Source organism: Prunus avium, chromosome 3 (assembly GCF_965620075.1).
Source record: "Prunus avium chromosome 3, drPruAviu1.hap1.1, whole genome shotgun sequence".
Lineage (NCBI taxonomy): Eukaryota > Viridiplantae > Streptophyta > Magnoliopsida > Rosales > Rosaceae > Prunus > Prunus avium.
In genome coordinates, this window is record NC_142286.1 from 23,642,548 (window position 1) to 23,664,007 (window position 21,460).

Consider the following 21,460-nt stretch of genomic DNA (forward strand, 5'->3'; position numbering starts at 1 on the left):
GGAACGAACTGCCGTTGAACTTGAGTTGTCCAATTTGGAACACCTATTCATTTCGGATCGAGCCCAAAACTTGGGCAACATCATAATATGGCGTGAGGAGTCATTTGGTGAGTTTTGAGTGAAATCCAATCGCTAGAAGTATGGAATACACCAACCACTCCAATTTGGAACGAACTGCCGTTGAACTTGAATTGTCCAATTTCTCACACCTATTGATTTCGGATCGAGCCCAAAACTTGGGCAACATCATAATATGGTGGGAGGAGTCATTTGGTGAGTTTTTAGTGAAATCCAATTGCTAGAAGTATGGAATACAGCAACTACTCCGATTAGGAACGAACTGTCGTTGAAATTGAATTGACCAATTTCTCACACCTATTGATTTCGGATCAAGCCCAAAACTTGGGCAACAACATAATATCATGGGAGGAGTCATTTGGTGAGTTTTGAGTGAAATCCAATCGCTAGAAGTATGGAATACAACAACTACTCCGATTAGGAACGAACTGTCGTTGAAATTGAATTGACCAATTTCTCACACCTATTGATTTCGGATCGAGCCCAAAACTTGGGCAACATCATAATATGGTGTGAGGAGTCATTTGGTGAGTTTTGAGTGAAATCCAATCGCTCGAAGTATGGAATACACCAACCACTCCAATTAGGAACGAACTGCCGTTGAACTTCAATTGTCAAATTTCTCACACCTATTGTTTCGGATCGAGCCCCAAACTTGGGCAACATCATAATATGGTGGGAGGAGTCATTTGGTGTGTTTTGAGGGAAATCCAATCGCTAGAAGTATGGAATACACCAACCACTCCAATTAGGAACGAACTGCGTTGAACCTGAATTGTCCAATTTGGAACACCTATTGATTTCGAATCGAGCCAAAAGCTTGGGCAACATCATAATGTGGTGGGAGGAGTCATTTTGGTGAGTTTTGAGTGAAATCCAATCGCTAGAAGTATGGAATACACCAACCCCTCCAATTAGGAACGAACTGCCGTTGAACTTGAATTGTCCAATTTGGAACACCTATTGATTTCGGATCGAGCCCAAAACTTGGGCAACATCATAATATGGTGAGAGGAGTCATTTGGTGAGTTTTGAGGGAAATCCAATCGCTTGAAGTCATGAATACACCAACCACTCCCATTAGGAACGAACTGCCGTTGAACTTGAATTGTCCAATTTCTCACACCTATTGATTTCGGATCGAGCCAAAAGCTTGGGCAACATCATAATATGGTGGGAGGAGTCATTTTGGTGAGTTTTGAGTGAAATCGAATCGCTAGAAGTATGGAATACACCAACCACTCCAATTAGGAACGAACTGTCGTTGAACTTGAATTGTCCAATTTGGAACACCTATTGATTTCGGATCGATGCCAGAACATGGGCAACATCATAATATGGTGGGAGGAGTCATTTGGTGAGTTTTGAGTGAAATCCAATCGCTAGAAGTATGGAATACACCAACCACTCCAATTAGGAACGAACTGCCGTTGAACTTGAATTGTCCAATTTGGAACACCTATTGATTTCAGAGCGAGCCCAAAACTTGGGCAATATCATAATATGGTGGAAGGAGTCATTTGGTTAGTTTTGAGTGAAATCCAATCGCTAGACGTATGGAATACACCAACCACCCCAATTAGAAACGAACTGTCGTTGAAATTGAATTGTCCAATTTCTCACACCTATTGATTTCGGATCGAGCCCCAAACTTGGGCAACATCATAATATGGTGGGAAGAGTCATTTGTTTAGTTTTGAGTAAAATCCAATCGCTAGAAGTATGGAATACACCAACCACTCCAATTAGGAACAAACTGCCATTGAACTTGAACTGTCCAATTTGGAACACCTATTGATTTCGGATCGAGCCCAAAACTTGGGCAACAACAAAATATGGTGGGAGGAGTGATTTGGTGAGCTTTGAATGAAATCCAATCGCTAGAAGTGTGGAATACACCAACCACTCCAATTAGGAACGAACTGCCGTTGAACTTGAATTGTCCAATTTGGAACACCTATTGATTTCGGATCGAGCCCAAAACTTGGGCAACATCAAAATATGGTGGGAGGAGTGATTTGGTGAGTTTTGATTGAAATCCAATCGCTAGAACTATGGAATACACCAACCACTCCAATTAGGAACGAACTGCCGTTGAACTTGAAGTGTCCAATTTGTAACACCTATTGATTTCGGATCGAGCTCAAAACTTGGGCAACATCATAATATGGTGGGAGGAGTCATTTGGTGAGTTTTGAGTGAAATCCAATAGCTAGAAGTACGGAATACACCAACCACTCCAGTTAGGAACAAACTGCCGTTGAACTTGAATTGTCCAATTTGGAACACCTATTGATTTCGGATCGAGCCCAAAACTTGGGCAACATCATAATATGGTGGGAGGAGTCATTTGGTTAGTTTTGAGTGAAATCCAGTCGCTAGAAGTGTGGAATACACCAACCATTCCAATTAGGAACGAACTGCCGTAGAACTTGAATTGTCAAATTTCTCACACCTATTGATTTCGGATCGAGCCCCAAACTTGGGCAACATCATAATATGGTGGGAGGAGTTATTTGGTGAGTTTTGAGTGAAATCAAATCGCTACAAGTATGAAATACACCAACCACTCCAATTAGGAACGAACTGCCGTTGAACTTGAATTGTCCAATTTCTCACACCTACTGATTTCGGATCGAGCCCAAAACTTGGGCAACATCATAATATGGTGGGAGTAGTCAATTGGTGAGTTGTGAGTGAAATCCAATCAGTAGAAGTATGGACTACATCAACCACTCCAATTAGGAACGAACTGTCGTTGAAATTGAATTGACCAATTTCTCAGACCTATTGATTTCGGATCGAGCCCAAAACATGGGCAACATCATAATATGGTGGGAGGAGTTATTTGGTGAGTTTTGAGTGAAATCCAATCCCTAGAAGTATGGAATACACCAACCACTCCAATTAGGAACGAACTGCCGTTGAACTTGAATTGTCCAATTTGGAACACCAATTGATTTCGGATCGAGGCCAAAACTTGGGCAACATCATAATATGGTGGGAGGAGTCATTTTGTTAGTTTTGAGTGAAATCCAATCGCTAGAAGTATGGAATACACCAACCACTCCAATTAGGAAAGAACTGCCGTTGAAATTGAATTGTCCAATTTCTCACACCTATTGATTTCGGATCGAGCCCCAAACTTGGGCAACATCATAATATGGTGGGAGGAGTCATTTGGTGAGTTTTGAGTGAAATCAAATCGCTAGAAGTATGGAATACACCAACCATTCCAACTAGGAAAGAACTGTCGTTGAACTTGAATTGTCCAATTTCTCACACCTACTGATTTCGGATCGAGCCCAAAACTTGGGCAACGTCATAATATGGTCGGAGGAGTCAATTGGTGAGTTTTGAGTGAAATCCAATCGCTAGAAGTATGGAATACACCAACCACTCCAGTTAGGAACGAACTGCCGTTGAACTTGAATTGTCCAATTTGGAACACCTATTGATTTCGGATCGAGCCCAAAACTTGGGTAACATCATAATATGGTGCGAGGAGTCATTGGTGAGTTTTGAGTGAAATCCAATCGCTAGAAGTATGGAATACACCAACCACTCCAGTTAGGAACGACCTGCCGTTGAACTTGAATTGTCCAATTTGGAACACCTATTGATTTCGGATCGAGCCCAAAACTTGGGCAACATCATAATATGGTGGGAGGAGTCATTCGGTGAGTTTTGAGTGAAATCCAATCGCTAGAAGTATGGAATACACCGACCACTCCAGTTAGGAACGAACTGCCGTTGAACTTGAATTGTCCAATTTGGAACACCTATTGATTTCGGATCGAGCCCAAAACTTGGGCAACATCATAATATGTTGGGAGGAGTCAATTGGTGAGTTTTGATTGAAATCCAATCGCAAGAAGTATGGAATACACCAACCACTCCAGTTAGGAACGAACTGCTGTTGAACTTGAATTGTCCAATTTGGAACACCTATTGATTTCGGATCGAGCCCAAAACTTGGGCAACAACATAATATGGTGGGACGAGTCGTTTGGTGAGTTTTGAGTGAAATCCAATCGCTAGAAGTATCGAATACACCAACCACTCCAATTAGGAACGAACTGCCGTTGAACTTGAATTGTCCAATTTGGAACACCTATTGATTTCGGATCGAGCCCAAAACTTGGGCAACATCATAATATGGTGGGAGGAGTCATTTGGTGAGTTTTGAGTGAAATCCAATCGCTAGACGTATGGAATACAAAAACCACTACAATTAGGAACGAACGGTCGTTGAAATTGAATTGACCAATTTCTCGGACCTATTGATTTCGGATCGAGCCCAAAACTTGGGCAACAACATAATATGGTTGGAGGAGTCGTTTGGTGAGTTTTGAGTGAAATCCAATAACTAGAAGTATCGAATACACCAACCACTCCAATTAGGAACGAACTGCTGTTGAACTTGAATTGTCCAATTTGGAACACCTATTGATTTCGGATCGAGCCCAAAATTTGGGCAACATCATAATATGGTGGGAGGAGTCATTTGGTTAGTTTTGAGTGAAATCAAAGCGCTAGAAGTATGGAATACACCAACCACTCCAATTAGGAACGAACTGCCGTTGAACTTGAATTGTCCAATTTGGAACACCTATTGATTTCGGATCGAGCCCAAAACTTGGGCAACATCATAATATGGTGGGATGAGTCATTTGGTTAGTGTTGAGTGAAATCCAATCGCTAGAAGTATGGAATACACCAACCACTCCAGTTAGGAACGAACTGCCGTTGAACATGAATTGTCCAATTTCTCACACCTATTGATTTCGGATCGAGCCCCAAACATGGGCAACATCATAATATGGTGGGAGGAGTCATTTGGTGAGTTTTGAGTGAAATCAAATCGCTAGAAGTATGGAATACACCAACCACTCCAATTAGGAACGAACTGCCGTTGAACTTGAATTGTCCAATTTCTCACACCTATTGATTTCGGAACGAGCCCCAAACTTGGGCAACATCATAATATGGTGGGAGGAGTCATTTGGTGAGTTTTGAATGAAATCAAATCGCTAGAAGTATGGAATACACCAACCACTCCAATTAGGAAAGAACTGTCGTTGAACTTGAATTGTCCAATTTCTCACACCTACTGATTTCGGATCGAGCCCAAAACTTGGGCAAAATCATAATAGGGTGGGAGGAGTCAATTGGTGAGTTTTGAGTGAAATCCAATCGCTAGAAGTATGCAATACACCAACCACTCCAGTTAGGAACGAACTGCCGTTGAACTTGAATTGTCCAATTTGGAACACCTATTGATTTCGGATCGATCCCAAAACTTGGGTAACATCGTAATATGGTGCGAGGAGTCATTGGTGAGTTTCGAGTGAAATCCAATCGCTAGAAGTATGGAATACACCAACCACTCCAGTTAGGAACGACCTGCCGTTGAACTTGAATTGTCCAATTTGGAACACCTATTGATTTCAGATCGAGCCCAAAACTTGGGCAACAACATAATATGGTGGGAGGAGTCATTTGGTGAGTTTTGAGTGAAATCCGATCGCTAGAAGTATCGAATACACCAACCACTCCAATTAGGAACGAACTGCCGTTGAACTTGAATTGTCCAATTTGGAACACCTATTGATTTCGGATCGAGCCCAAAACTTGGGCAACATCATAATATGGTGGGAGGAGTCATTTGGTGAGTTTTGAGTGAAATCCAATCGCTAGACGTATGGAATACACCAACCACTACAATTAGGAACGAACGGTCGTTGAAATTGAATTGACCAATTTCTCGGACCCATTGATTTCGAATCGAGCCCAAAACTTGGGCAACAACATAATATGGTGGGAGGAGACGTTTGGTGAGTTTTGAGTGAAATCCAATCGCTAGAAGTATCGAATACACCAACCACTCCAATTAGGAACGAACTGCCGTTGAACTTGAATTGTCCAATTTGGAACACCTATTGATTTCGGATCGAGCCCAAAACTTGGGCAACATCATAATATGGTGGGAGGAGTCATTTGGTTAGTTTTGAGTGAAATCAAAGCGCTAGAGGTATGGAATACACCAACCACACCAATTAGGAACGAACTGCCGTTGAACTTGAATTGTCCAATTTCTCACACCTATTGATTTCGGATCGAGCCCAAAACTTGAGCAACATCATAATATGGTGGGAGGAGTCAATTGGTGAGTTTTGAGTGAAATCCAATCGCTAGAAGTATGGAATACACCAACCACTCCAGTTAGGAATGAACTGCCGTTGAACTTGAATTGTCCAATTTGGAACACCTATTTATTTCGGATCGAGCCCAAAACTTGGGCAACATCATAATATGGTGGGAGGAGTCATTTGGTTAGTGTTGAGTGAAATCCAATCGCTAGAAGTATGGAATACACCAACCACTCCAGTTAGGAACGAACTGCCGTTGAACATGAATTGTCCAATTTCTCGCACCTATTGATTTCGGATCGAGCCCCAAACATGGGCAACATCATAATATGGTGGGAGGAGTCATTTGGTGAGTTTTGATTGAAATCAAATCCCTAGAAGTATGGAATACACCAACCAATCCAATTAGGAACGAACTGCCGTTGAACTTGAATTGTCCAATTTGGAACACCTATTGATTTCGGATCGAGCCCAAAACTTGGAAAACATCATAATATGGTGGGAGTAGTCAATTGGTGAGTTTTGAGTGAAATCCAATCACTACAAGTATGGAATACACCAACCACTCCAGTTAGGAACGAACTGCCGTTGAACTTGAATTGTCCAATTTGGAACACCTATTGATTTCGGATCGAGCCCAAAACTTGGGCAACATCATAATGTGGTGGGAGGAGTCATTTGGTGAGTTTTGAGTGAAATCAAATCGCTAGAAGTATGGAATACACCAACCACTCCAGTTAGGAACGAACTGCCGTTGAACTTGAATTGTCCAATTTCTCACACCTATTGATTTCGGATCGAGCCCAAAATTTGGGCAACATCATAATACGGTGGGAGGAGTCATTTGGTGAGTTTTTAGTGAAATCCAATCTCTAGAAGTATGCAATACACCAACCACTCCAGTTAGTTACGAACTGCCGTTGAACTTGAATTGTCCAATTTGGAACACCTATTGATTTCGGATCGAGCCCAAAACTTGGGCAACGTCATAATATGGTGGGAGGAGTCAATTGGTGAGTTTTGAGTGAAATCCAATTGCTAGAAGTATGGAATACACCAACCACTCCAATTAGGAACGAACGGACGTTGAACTTGAATTGTCCAATTTGGAACACCTATTGATTTCGGATCGACCCCAAAACTTGGGCAACATCATAACATGGTGGGAGGAGTCATTTGGTGAGTTTTGAGTGAAATCCAATCTCTAGAAGTATGGAATACACCAACCACTCCAGTTAGGAACGAACTGCCGTTGAACTTGAATTGTCCAATTTGGAACACCTATTGATTTCGGATCGAGCCCAAAACTTGGGCAACATCATAATGTGGTGGGAGGAGTCATTTGGTGAGTTTTGAGTGAAATCAAATCGCTAGAAGTATGGAATACACCAACCACTCCAGTTAGGAACGAACTGCCGTTGAACTTGAATTGTCCAATTTGGAACACGTACTGATTTCGGATCGACCCCAAAACTTGGGCAACATCATAACATGGTGGGAGGAGCCATTTGGTGAGTTTTGAGTGAAATCCAATCTCTAGAAGTATGCAATACACCAACCACTCCAGTTAGTTACGAACTGCCGTTGAACTTGAATTGTCCAATTTGGAACACCTATTGATTTCGGATCGAGCCCAAAACTTGGGCAACATCATAATATGGTGGGAGGAGTCAATTGGTGAGTTTTGAGTGAAATCCAATCGCTAGAAGTATGGAATACACCAACCACTCCAGTTAGGAACGAACTACCAATGAACTTGAATTGTCCAATTTGGAACACCTATTGATTTCGGATCGAGCCCAAAACTTGGGCAACAACATAATATGGTGGGAGGAATCATTTGGTGAGTTTTGAGTGAAATCCAATCGCTAGAAGTATGGAATACACCAACCACTCCGGTTAGGAACGAACTGCCGTTGAACTTGAATTGTCCAATTTGGAACACCTATTGATTTCAGATCGAGCCCAAAACTTGGGCAACAACATAATATGGTGGGAGGAGTCATTTGGTGAGTTTTGAGTGAAATCCAATCGCTAGAAGTATGGAATACACCAACCACTCCAATTAGGAACGAACTGCCGATGAACTTGAATTGTCCAATTTATCACACCTATTAATTTAGGATCGAGCCCAAAACTTGGGCAACATCATAATATGGTGGGAGTAGTCATTTCGTTAGTTTTGAGTGAAATCCAATCGCTAGAAGTATGGAATACACCAACCACTCCAATTAGGAACGAACTGCCGTTGAACTTTAATTGTCCAATTTGGAACACCTATTGATTTCGGATCGAGCCCAAAACTTGGGCAACATCATAATATGGTGGGAGGAGTCATTTGGTGAGTTTTGAGTGAAATCAAATCGCTAGAAGTATGGAATACACCAACCACTCCAATTAGGAACGAACTGCCGTTGAACTTGAATTGTCCAATTTCTCAGACCTATTGATTTCGGATCGAGCCCCAAACTTTGGCAACATCATAATATGGTGGGAGGAGTCAATTGGTGAGTTTTGAGTGAAATCCAATCGCTAGAAGTATGGAATACACCAACCACTCCAATTAGGAACGAAATGTCGTTGAACTTGAATTGTCCAATTTGGAACATCCATTGATTTCGGATCGAGCCCAAAACTTGGGCAACATCATAATATGGTGGGAGGAGTCATTTGGTTAGTTTTGAGGGAAATCCAATCGCTAGATGTATGGAATACACCAACCACTCCAATTAGGAACGAACTGCCATTGAACTTGAATTATCCAATTTGGAACTCCGATTGATTTCGGATCGAGCCCAAAAGTTGGGCAATATCATAATATGGTGGGAGGAGTCATTTGGTGAGTTTTGAGTGAAATCAAATCGCTAGAAGTATGGAATACACCAACCACTCTAATTAGGAACGAACTGCCGTTGAAATTGAATTGACCAATTTCTCACACCTGTTGATTTCGGATCGAGCCCAAAACTTGGGCAACATCGTAATATGGTGGGAGGAGTCATTTGGTGAGTTTTGAGTGAAATCCTATCGCTAGACGTATGGAATACACCAACCACTCCAATTAGGAACGAACTGGTGTTGAACTTGATTTGTCCAATTTCTCACACCTATTCATTTCGGATCGAGCCCAAAACTTTTGCAACATCATAATATGGTGGGAGGAGTCATTTGGTGAGTTTTGAGTGAAATCCAATCGCTAGAAGTATGGAATACACCAACCACTGCAATTAGGAACGACCAGCCGTTGAACTTGAATTGTCCATTTTGGAACACCTATTGATTTCGGATCGAGCCCACAACTTGGGCAACATCGTACTATGGTGGGAGGAGTCATTTGGTGAGTTTTGAGTGAAATCCAATCGCTAGACGTATGGAATACACCAACCACTCCAATTAGGAACGAACTGTCGTTGAAATTGAATTGTCCAATTTCTCACACCTATTGATTTCGGATCGAGCCCAAAACTTGGGCAACAACATAATATGGTGGGAGGAGTCATTTGGTGAGTTTTGAATGAAATCCAATCGCTAGAAGTATGGAATACACCAACCACTCCAATTAGGAACGAACTGCCGTTGAACTTGAATTGTCCAATTTCTCACACCTATTGATTTCGGATCGAGCCCAAAACTTTTGCAACATCATAATATGGTGGGAGGAGTCATTTGGTGAGTTTTGAGTGAAATCCAATCGCTAGAAGTTTGGAATACACCAACCACTCCAATTAGGAACGAACTGCCGTTGAAATTGAATTGACCAATTTCTCACACCTATTGAATTCGGATCGAGCCCAAAACTTGGGCAACATCATAATATGGAGGGAGGAGTCATTTGCTGAGCTTTGAGTGAAATCCAATCGCTAGAAGTACGGAATACACCAACCACACCAATTAGGAACGAACTGCCGTTGAAATTGAATTGACCAATTTCTCACACCTATTGATTTCGGATCGAGCCCAAAACTTGGGCAACATCATAATATGGTGGGAGGAGTCATTTGGTGAGTTTTGAGTGAAATCCGATTGCTAGAAGTATGGAATACACCAACCACTCCAATTAGGAATGAACTGCCGTTGAACTTGAATTATCCAATTTGGAACACCTATTGATTTCGTATCGAGCCCAAAACTTGGGCAACATCATAATACGGTGGGAGGAGTCATTTGGTGAGTTTTGAGTGAAATCCAATCGCTAGAAGTATGGAATACACCAACCACTCCAATTAGGAACGAACTGCCGTTGAACTTGAATTGTCCAATTTGGAACACCTATTGATTTCGGATCTAGCCCAAAACTTGGGCAACATCATAATATGGTGGGAGGAGTCATTTGGTGAGTTTTCAGTGAAATCCAATCACTAGAAGTATGGAATACACCAACCACTCCAATTAGGAACGAAATGCCGTTGGACATGAATTGTCCAAATTCTCACACCTACTGATTTCGGATCGAGCCCAAAACTTGGGCAACATCATAATATGGTGGGAGGAGTCATTTGGTGAGTTTTGAGTGAAATCCAATCACTAGAAGTATGGAATACACCAACCACTCCAATTAGGAACGAACTGTCGTTGAAATTCAATTGACCAATTTCTCACACCTATTGATTTCGGATCGAGCCCAAAACTTAGGCAAACACATAATATGGTGGGAGGAGTCATTTGGTGAGTTTTGAATGAAATCCAATCGCTAGAAGTATGGAATTCACCAACCACTCCAATTAGGAACGAAATGCCGGTGAACTTGAATTGTCCAATTTGGAACACCAATTGATTTCGGATCGAGCCCAAAACTTGGGCAACAACATAATATGGTGGGTGGAGTCATTTGGTGAGTTTTGAGTGAAATCCAATCACTAGAAGTATGGAATACACGAACCACTCCAGTTAGGAACGAACTGTCGTTGAACTTGAATTGTCCAATTTGGAACACCTATTGATTTCGGATCGAGCCCAAAACTTGTGCAACATCATAATATGGTGGGAGGAGTCATTTGGTGAGTTTTGAGTGAAATCCAATCGCTAGAAGTACGGAATACACCAACCACTCCAATTAGGAACGAACTTTCGTTGAAATTGAATTGACCAATTTCTCACACCTATTGATTTCGGATCGAGCCCAAAACTTGGGCAACATCATAATATGGTGGGAGGAGTCATTTGGTGAGTTTTGAGTGAAATCCGATTGCTAGAAGTATGGAATACACCAACCACTCCAATTAGGAATGAACTGCCGTTGAACTTGAATTGTCCAATTTGGAACACCTATTGATTTCGTATCGAGCCCAAAACTTGGGCAACATCATAATACGGTGGGAGGAGTCATTTGGTGAGTTTTGAGTGAAATCCAATCGCTAGAAGTATGGAATACACCAACCACTCCAATTAGGAACGAACTGCCGTCGAACTTGAATTGTCCAATTTGGAACACCTATTGATTTCGGATCTAGCCCAAAACTTGGGCAACATCATAATATGGTGGGAGGAGTCATTTGGTGAGTTTTCAGTGAAATCCAATCACTAGAAGTATGGAATACACCAACCACTCCAATTAGGAACGAACTGCCGTTGAACTTGAATTGTCCAATTTCTCACACCTATTGATTTCGGATCGAGCCCAAAACTTGGGCAACATCATAATATGGTGGGAGGAGTCATTTGGTGAGTTTTGAGTGAAATCCAATCGCTAGAAGTATGGAATACACTAACCACTCCAATTAGGAAAGAACTGTCGTTGAAATTGAATTGACCAATTTCTCACACCTATTGAATTCGGATCGAGCCCAAAACTTGGGCAACATCATAATATGGTAGGAGGAGTCTTTTGGTGAGTTTTGAGTGAAATCCAATCGCTAGAAGTACGGAATACACCAACCACTCCAATTAGGAAATAACTGTCGTTGAAATTGAATTGACCAATTTCTCACACCTATTGAATTCGGATCGAGCCCAAAACTTGGGCAACATCATAATATGGAGGGAGGAGTCATTTGCTGAGTTTTGAGTGAAATCCAATCGCTAGAAGTATGGAAAACACCAACCACTCCAATTAGGAATGAACTGTCGTTGAACTTGAATTGTCCAATTTGGAACACCTATTGATTTCGGATCGAGCCCAAAACTTGGGCAACATCGTAATATGGTGGGAGGAGTCATTTGGAGAGTTTTGAGTGAAATCCAATCGCTAGAAGTACGGAAAACACCAACCACTCCAATTAGGAAAGAACTGTCGTTGAAATTGAATTGACCAATTTCTCACACCTACTGAATTCGGATCGAGCCCAAAACTTGGGCGACATCATAATATGGAGGGAGGAGTCATTTGCTCAGTTTTGAGTGAAATCCAATCGCTAGAAGTATGGAAAACACCGACCACTCCAATTAGGAACGAACTGCCGTTGAACTTGAATTGTCCAATTTGGAACAGCTATTGATTTCGGATCGAGCCCAAAACTTGGGCAACATCGTAATATGGTGGGAGGAGTCATTTGGAGAGTTTTGAGTGAAATCCAATCGCTAGAAGTATGGAATACACCAACCACTCCAATTAGGAACGAACTGCCGTTGAACTTGAATTGTCCATTTTGGACCACCTATTGATTTCGGATCGAGCCCAAAACTTGGGCAACATCAAAATATGGTGGGAGGAGTCATTTGGTGACTTTCGAGTGAAATCCAATCGGCAGAACTATGGAATACACCAACCACGCCAATTTGGAACGAACTGCCGTTAAACTTGAATTGTCCAATTTGGAACACCTATTGATTACGGATCGAGCCCAAAACTTGGGCAACATCATAATATGGTGGGAGGAGTCATTTGGTGAGTTTTGAGTGAAATCCAATCGCCACCAACCACTCCAATTAGGAACGAACTGCCGTTGAACTTGAATTGTCCAATTTCTCACACCTATTGACTTCGGATCGATCCCCAAACTTGGGCAACATCATAATATGGTGGGAGGAGTCATTTGGTGAGTTTTGAGTGAAATCCAATCGCTAGAAGTATGGAATACACTAACCGCTCCAATCAGGAACGAACTGCCGTTGAAATTGAATTGTCCAATTTCTCACACCTACTGATTTCGGATCGAGCCCAAAACTTGGGCAACATCATAATACGGTGAGAGGAGTCATTTGGTGAGTTTTGAGTGAAATCCAATCGCTAGAAGTACGGAATATACCAACCACTCCAATTAGGAACGAACTGCCATTGAACTTGAATTGTCCAATTTGGAACACCTATTGATTTAGGATCGAGCCCAAAACTTGGGCAACGTCATTATATGGTGGGAGGAGTCATTTGATGAGTTTTGAGTAAAATCCAATCGCTAGAAGTATGGAATACACCAACCACTCCAATTAGGAACGAACTGCCGTTGAACTTGAATTGTCCAGTTTCTCACACCAATTGATTTCGGATCGATCCCCAAACTTGGGCAACATCATAACATGGTGGGAGGAGTCATTTGGTGAGTTTTGAGTGAAATCCAATCGCTAGAAGTATGGAATACACCAACCACTCCAATTAGGAACGAACTGCCGTTGAACTTGAATTGTCCAATTTCGAATACCTATTGATTTCGGATCGAGCCCAAAACTTGGGCAACATCATAATATGGTGGGAGGAGTCATTTGGTGAGTTTTGAGTGAAATCCAATCTCTAGAAGTTTGGAATACACCAACCACTCCAATTAGGAAAGAACTTTCGTTGAAATTGAAATGACCAATTTCTCACACCTACTGAATTCGGATCGAGCCCAAAACTTGGGCAACATCATAATATGGAGGGAGGAGTCATTTACTGAGTTTTGAGTGAAATCCAATCGCTAGAAGTATGGAAAACACCGACCACTCCAATTAGGAACGAACTGCCGTTGAAATTGAATTGTCCAATTTCTCACACCTACTGATTTCGGATCGAGCCCAAAATTTGGGCAACATCATAATACGGTGGGAGGAGTCATTTGGTGAGTTTTGAGTGAAATCCAATCGCTAGAAGTACGGAATACACCAACCACTCCAATTAGGAACGAACTGCCATTGAACTTGAATTGTCCAATTTGGAACACCTACTGATTTCGGATCGAGCCCAAAACTTGGGCAACGTCATTATATGGTGGGAGGAGTCATTTGGTGAGTTTTGAGTGAAATCCAATAGCTAGAAGTATGGAATACACCAACCACTCCAATTAGGAACGAACTGCCGTTGAACTTGAATTGTCCAATTTGGAAGACCTATTGATTTCGGATCGAGCCCAAAACTTGGGCAACATCATAATATGGTGGGGGGAGTCATTTGGTGAGTTTTGAGTGAAATCCATTCGCTAGAAGTATGGAATAGACCAACCCCTCCAATTAGGAACGAACTGCCGTTGAAATTGAATTATCCAATTTCTCACACCTATTGAATTCGGATCGAGCCCAAAACTTGGGCAACATCACAATATGGTAGGAGGAGTCATTTGCTGAGTTTTGAGTGAAATCCAATCGCTAGACGTATGGAATACACCAACCACTCCAATTAGGAACGAACTGTCGTTGAAATTGAATTGACCAATTTCTCACACCAATTGATTTCTGATCGAGCCCAAAACTTGGGCAACATCATAATATGGTGTGTGGAGTCATTTGGAGAGTTTTGAGTAAAATCCAATCGCTAGAAGTATGGAATATACCAACCACTCCAGTTAGGAACGAACTGCCGTTGAACTTGAATTGTCCAATTTGGAACACCTATTGATTTCAGATCGAGCCCAAAACTTGGGCAACATCATAATATGGTGGGAGGATCATTTGGTGAGTTTTGAGTGAAATCCAATCGCTAGAAGTATGGAATACACCAACCACTCAAGTTAGGAACGAACTGCCGTTGAACTTGAATTGTCCAATTTCTCACACCTATTGATTTCGGATCGAGCCCAAAACTTGGGCAACATCATAATACGGTGGGAGGAGTCATTTGGTGAGTTTTGAGTGAAATCAAATCGCTAGAAGTATGGAATACACCAACCACTCCAATTAGGAACGAACTGCCGTTGAACTTGAATTGCCCAATTTCTCACACCTATTTATTTCGGATCGAGCCCAAAATTTGGGCAACATAATAATACTGTGGGAGGAGTCATTTGGTGGGTTTTGAGTGAAATCCAATCGCCAGAAGTACGGAATACACCAACCACTCCAATTAGGAACGAACTGCCGTTGAACTTGAATTGTCCAATTTGGAACACCTATTGATTTTGGATCGAGCCCAAAACTTGGGCAACATCATAATATGGTGGGAGGAGTCATTTGGTGAGTTTTGAGTGAAATCCAATCGCTAGAAGTATGGAATACACCAACCAATCCAATTAGGAATGAACTGCCGTTGAACTTGAATCGTCCAATTTGGAACACCTATTGATTTCGGATCGAGCCCAAAACTTGGGCAACATCATAATATGGTGGGTGGAGAGTCATTTGGTAAGTTTTGAGTGAAATCCAATCGCTAGAAGTATGGAATACACCAACCACTCCAATTAGGAACGAACTGCCGTTGAACTTGAATTGTCCAATTTGGTACACCTATTGATTTCGGATCGAGCCCAAAACTTGGGCAACATCATAATATGGTGGGAGGATCATTTGGTGAGTTTTGAGTGAAATCCAATCGCTAGAAGTATGGAATACACCAACCACTCAAGTTAGGAACGAACTGCCGTTGAACTTGAATTGTCCAATTTCTCACACCTATTGATTTCGGATCGAGCCCAAAACTTGGGCAACATCATAATACGGTGGGAGGAGTCATTTGGTGAGTTTTGAGTGAAATCAAATCGCTAGAAGTATGGAATACACCAACCACTCCAATTAGGAACGAACTGCCGTTGAACTTGAATTGCCCAATTTCTCACACCTATTTATTTCGGATCGAGCCCAAAATTTGGGCAACATAATAATACTGTGGGAGGAGTCATTTGGTGGGTTTTGAGTGAAATCCAATCGCCAGAAGTACGGAATACACCAACCACTCCAATTAGGAACGAACTGCCGTTGAACTTGAATTGTCCAATTTGGAACACCTATTGATTTTGGATCGAGCCCAAAACTTGGGCAACATCATAATATGGTGGGAGGAGTCATTTGGTGAGTTTTGAGTGAAATCCAATCGCTAGAAGTATGGAATACACCAACCAATCCAATTAGGAATGAACTGCCGTTGAACTTGAATCGTCCAATTTGGAACACCTATTGATTTCGGATCGAGCCCAAAACTTGGGCAACATCATAATATGGTGGGTGGAGAGTCATTTGGTAAGTTTTGAGTGAAATCCAATCGCTAGAAGTATGGAATACACCAACCACTCCAATTAGGAACGAACTGCCGTTGAACTTGAATTGTCCAATTTGGTACACCTATTGATTTCGGATCGAGCCCAAAACTTGGGCAACATCATATTATGGTGGGAGGAGTCTTTTGGTGAGTTTTGAGTGAAATCCAATCGCTAGAAGTATGGAATACACCAACCACTCCAATTAGGAACGAACTGCGGTTGAACTTGAATTGTCCAATTTCTCTCACCTATTGATTTCGGATCGAGCCCCAAACATGGGCAACATGATAATATGGTGGGAGGAGTCATTTGGTGAGTTTTGAGTGAATTCCAATCGCTAGAAGTATCGAATACACCAACCACTCCAATTAGGAACGAACTGCCGTTGAACTTGAATTGTCCAATTTCTCAGACCTATTGATTTCGGATCGAGCCCAAAACTTGGGCAACATCATAATGTGGTAGGAGGAGTCATTTGGTGAGTTTTGAGTGAAATCCAATCGCCACCAACCACTCCAATTAGGAACGAACTGCCGTTGAACTTGAATTGTCCAATTTCTCACACGTATTGATTTCTGATCGAGCCCAAAACTTGGGCAACATCATAATATGGTGGGATGAGTCATTTGGTGAGTTTTGAGTGAAATCCAATCGCTAGAAGTATGGAATACACCAACCACTCCAATTAGGAACGAACTGCCGTTGAACTTGAATTGTCCAATTTGGTACACCTATTGATTTCGGATCGAGCCCAAAACTTGGGCAACATCATATTATGGTGGGAGGAGTCTTTTGGTGAGTTTTGAGTGAAATCCAATTGCTAGAAGTATGGAATACACCAACCACTCCAATTAGGAACGAACTGCCGTTGAACTTGAATTGTCCAATTTCTCTCACCTATTGATTTCGGATCGAGCCCCAAACATGGGCAACATGATAATATGGTGGGAGGAGTCATTTGGTGAGTTTTGAGTGAATTCCAATCGCTAGAAGTATCGAATACACCAACCACTCCAATTAGGAACGAACTGCCGTTGAACTTGAATTGTCCAATTTGGTACACCTATTGATTTCGGATCGAGCCCAAAACTTGGGCAACATCATATTATGGTGGGAGGAGTCTTTTGGTGAGTTTTGAGTGAAATCCAATCGCTAGAAGTATGGAATACACCAACCACTCCAATTAGGAACGAACTGCCGTTGAACTTGAATTGTCCAATTTCTCTCACCTATTGATTTCTGATCGAGCCCAAAACTTGGGCAACATCATATTATGGTGGGAGGAGTCATTTGGTGAGTTTTGAGTGAAATCCAATCGCTAGAAGTATGGAATACACCAACCACTCCAATTAGGAACGAACTGCCGTTGAACTTGAATTGTCCAATTTCTCAGACCTATTGATTTCGGATCGAGCCCAAAACTTGGGCAACATCATAATGTGGTGGGAGGAGTCATTTGGTGAGTTTTGAGTGAAATCCAATCGCCACCAACCACTCCAATTAGGAACGAACTGCCGTTGAACTTGAATTGTCCAATTTCTCAAACGTATTGATTTCTGATCGAGCCCAAAACTTGGGCAACATCCTAATATGGTGGGAGGAGTCATTTGGTGAGTTTTGAGTGAAATCCAATCGCTAGAAGTATGTAATACACCAACCACTCCAATTAGGAACGAACTGCCGTTGAACATGAATTGTCCAATTTCTCACACGTATTGATTTCTGATCGAGCCCAAAACTTGGGCAACATCATAATATGGTGGGAGGAGTCATTTGGTGAGTTTTGAGTGAAATCCAATCACTAGAAGTATGGAACACACCAACCACTCCAATTAGGAACGAACTGTCGTTGAAATTGAATTGTCCAGTTTCTCACACGTATTGATTTCTGATCGAGCCCAAAACTTGGGCAACATCATAATATGGTGGGAGGAGTCATTTGGTGAGTTTTGAGTGAAATCCAATCGCTAGAAGTATGTAATACACCAACCACTCCAATTAGGAACGAACTGCCGTTGAACTTGAATTGTCCAATTTCTCACACCTATTGATTTCGGATCGAGCCCAAAACTTGGGCAACATCATAATATGGTGGGAGGAGTCATTTGGTGAGTTTTGAGTGAAATCCAATCGCTAGAAGTATGGAATACACCAACCACTCCAATTAGGAACGAACTGCCGTTGAACTTGAATTGTCCAATTTCTCACACGTATTGATTTCTGATCGAGCCCAAAACTTGGGCAACATCATAATATGGTGGGGGGAGTCATTTGGTGAGTTTTGAGTGAAATCCAATCGCCACCAACCACTCCAATTAGGAACGAACTGCCGTTGAACTTGAATTGTCCAATTTCTCACACGTATTGATTTCTGATCGAGCCCAAAACTTGGGCAACATCATAATATGGTGGGAGGAGTCATTTGGTCAGTTTTGAGTGAAATCCAATCACTAGAAGTATGGAACACACCAACCACTCCAATTAGGAACGAACTGCCGTTGAAATTGAATTGTCCAGTTTCTCACACGTATTGATTTCTGATCGAGCCCAAAACTTGGGCAACATCATAATATGGTGGGAGGAGTCATTTGGTGAGTTTTGAGTGAAATCCAATCGCTAGAAGTATGGAATACACCAACCACTCCAATTAGGAACGAACTGCCGTTGAACTTGAATTGTCCAATTTCTCACACGTATTGATTTCTGATCGAGCCCAAAACTTGGGCAACATCATAATATGGTGGGAGGAGTCATTTGGTGAGTTTTGAGTGAAATCCAATCGCTAGAAGTATGGAAAACACCAACCACTCCAATTAGGAACGAACTGCCGTTGAACTTGAATTGTCCAATTTCTCACACCTATTGAATTCGGATCAAGCCCAAAACTTGGGCAACATCGTAATATGGGGGGAGGAGTCATTTGGTGAGTTTTGAGTAAAATCCAATCACTAGAAGTATGGAACACACCAACCACTCCAATTAGGAACGAACTGCCGTTGAAATTGAATTGTGCAATTTCTCACACCTATTGATTTCGGATCGAGCCCAAAACTTGGGCAACATCATAATATGGTGGGAGGAGTCATTTGGTGAGTGATCGGTTCATAATTGTATATTATTTCTTACCCTTCTAGCTTATGATTTGGTTATGTTTTTGAGTTAAACTTGTGCTTTTAATCCTTTTTGTGTTTATCTTTCAGTTAATTGAGCTTTAGGTAACAATGATGGCTTTGGAGAACATAATTCATGCAATTCAAGCATGTTAAGGCCTAATTTGGATGAATTGATGAAGAGCTTAAAGACAAATTCATTATGGCTACAGCCCCCTGCCAGTCCAGTTCCGTAGGTCATATTGCAAGCTTTGTTTCAGCTAACTACATAGCTCGGATGAGGCCACATTCTTCATGAAAGTTGCTCCAATTTGTGTGTACTATAACATATCCAAAATTCAGCCCCATTGGATAAATCTGGAGTCCGTTACCTAGCAAACACAGAACCATGCTCAGGATGGATCTTATCAGCACGGAAAATGAGTTAGCAATTTGTTTCGGCCTTAACTTCTTCCTCCGACCTTGGATTGGCCCAAATAACATATGGCTGGAAAGAAGACATTCCGAACTTCAATTTTGAGTGCTTAAAGTCCTAATTTGATTAAGAGAAGCCCAAGTTGTAAGCCCTTGAAGTTGCTGGTCATGCTGACCTCAGCATGTGCTGGTTGGATGCTTGGTCATGGTGAGCTAGGTATGAGCTATCATTTCTGGTTGGAAGCTTGGTCATGGTGACATGAAGATGAGCTAGGGCTGCTGGTGGGATTTAGTGGTGAAGTGCATCAACCAATTCAAGATTTTCTAATACAAGTGCATCACCCATTTCAGATTTTCTAATACAAGTGCATCAACCATTTCAGATTTTATAATTCAAGTGTTGTATGCATTAGTCTTATTGAATTCTGATTTTCACTTCCCCTAGGCCTATAAATAGGGAAGTTCTCTAAGCTTGTAATAACACCCCAAGGGGGGGAGCTCTCAAGCACTTCTCTAGAGCTCCCTTCCCTTATCTCCCTCAAATTCTCTTAATTTCCCTTTGTAGTTCTCAATTGTTGTAATATGATCCTTTTACTAAATCTTCAAACACTTCCCAAACACTTCTCTATTCTCTTCCAAGCATTCTCCAATTCCTCAAACACATGTCTCTTCCCTTCCAAAGTTCTCAAAGTTCTCCAATTTTCCAAACACTCTTTCTTCCAAAATCCACAAAGTTCCCAAACACAATTCCCATTCTCTTCCAAATTCCCCATGTTCTCAAACACTTCTCCCATTCCTTCATCAAATTCTCTAAACTTCTCAAACACCCTTCTCTCCCTTCCCTAAGTTCTCAAATTCTCCAAGTTCATAAACATTCTCCAAACTTCTCAAACACTTTCTCCTCCCGTCTCTACGTTCTCAAATTTTCCAAGTTTCCAAAATCCACAAAGTTCCCAAACACCACTTTCCTTTCTTCTCCAAAAAGCCTACATATTCTCAAACACTCTCCAAACACTTCTCCCATTCCTTCATCAAATTCTCAATGTTCCCAAACACTCCTCCCTTCTATTTCTCAAACACATCTCTCCTCTCTTCCAAAAGTCTCCAAATCTCTCAAACACATGTCTCAACCTTTCCAAAATCCTCAAAGCTCTCAAACACATGTTCTTCCAAAATCCTCCAAGTTCTCAATACTTTCTTCTCCCTCTCAAAGTTCTCAACACTTTCTTCTCTTCCTCAAAGTTCTCTTAATTTCCTTAATGTTTTCGTAGTTGTAATTTATTTTTCTTGTAATGTACATTCTTTCTTCTTGTTTTGTTTCTTTTGTTTTTATTTATGTTTTGTGTAGGAAAACTGAATTGGATCATTCAATCACCAATCCCTGTGGAAT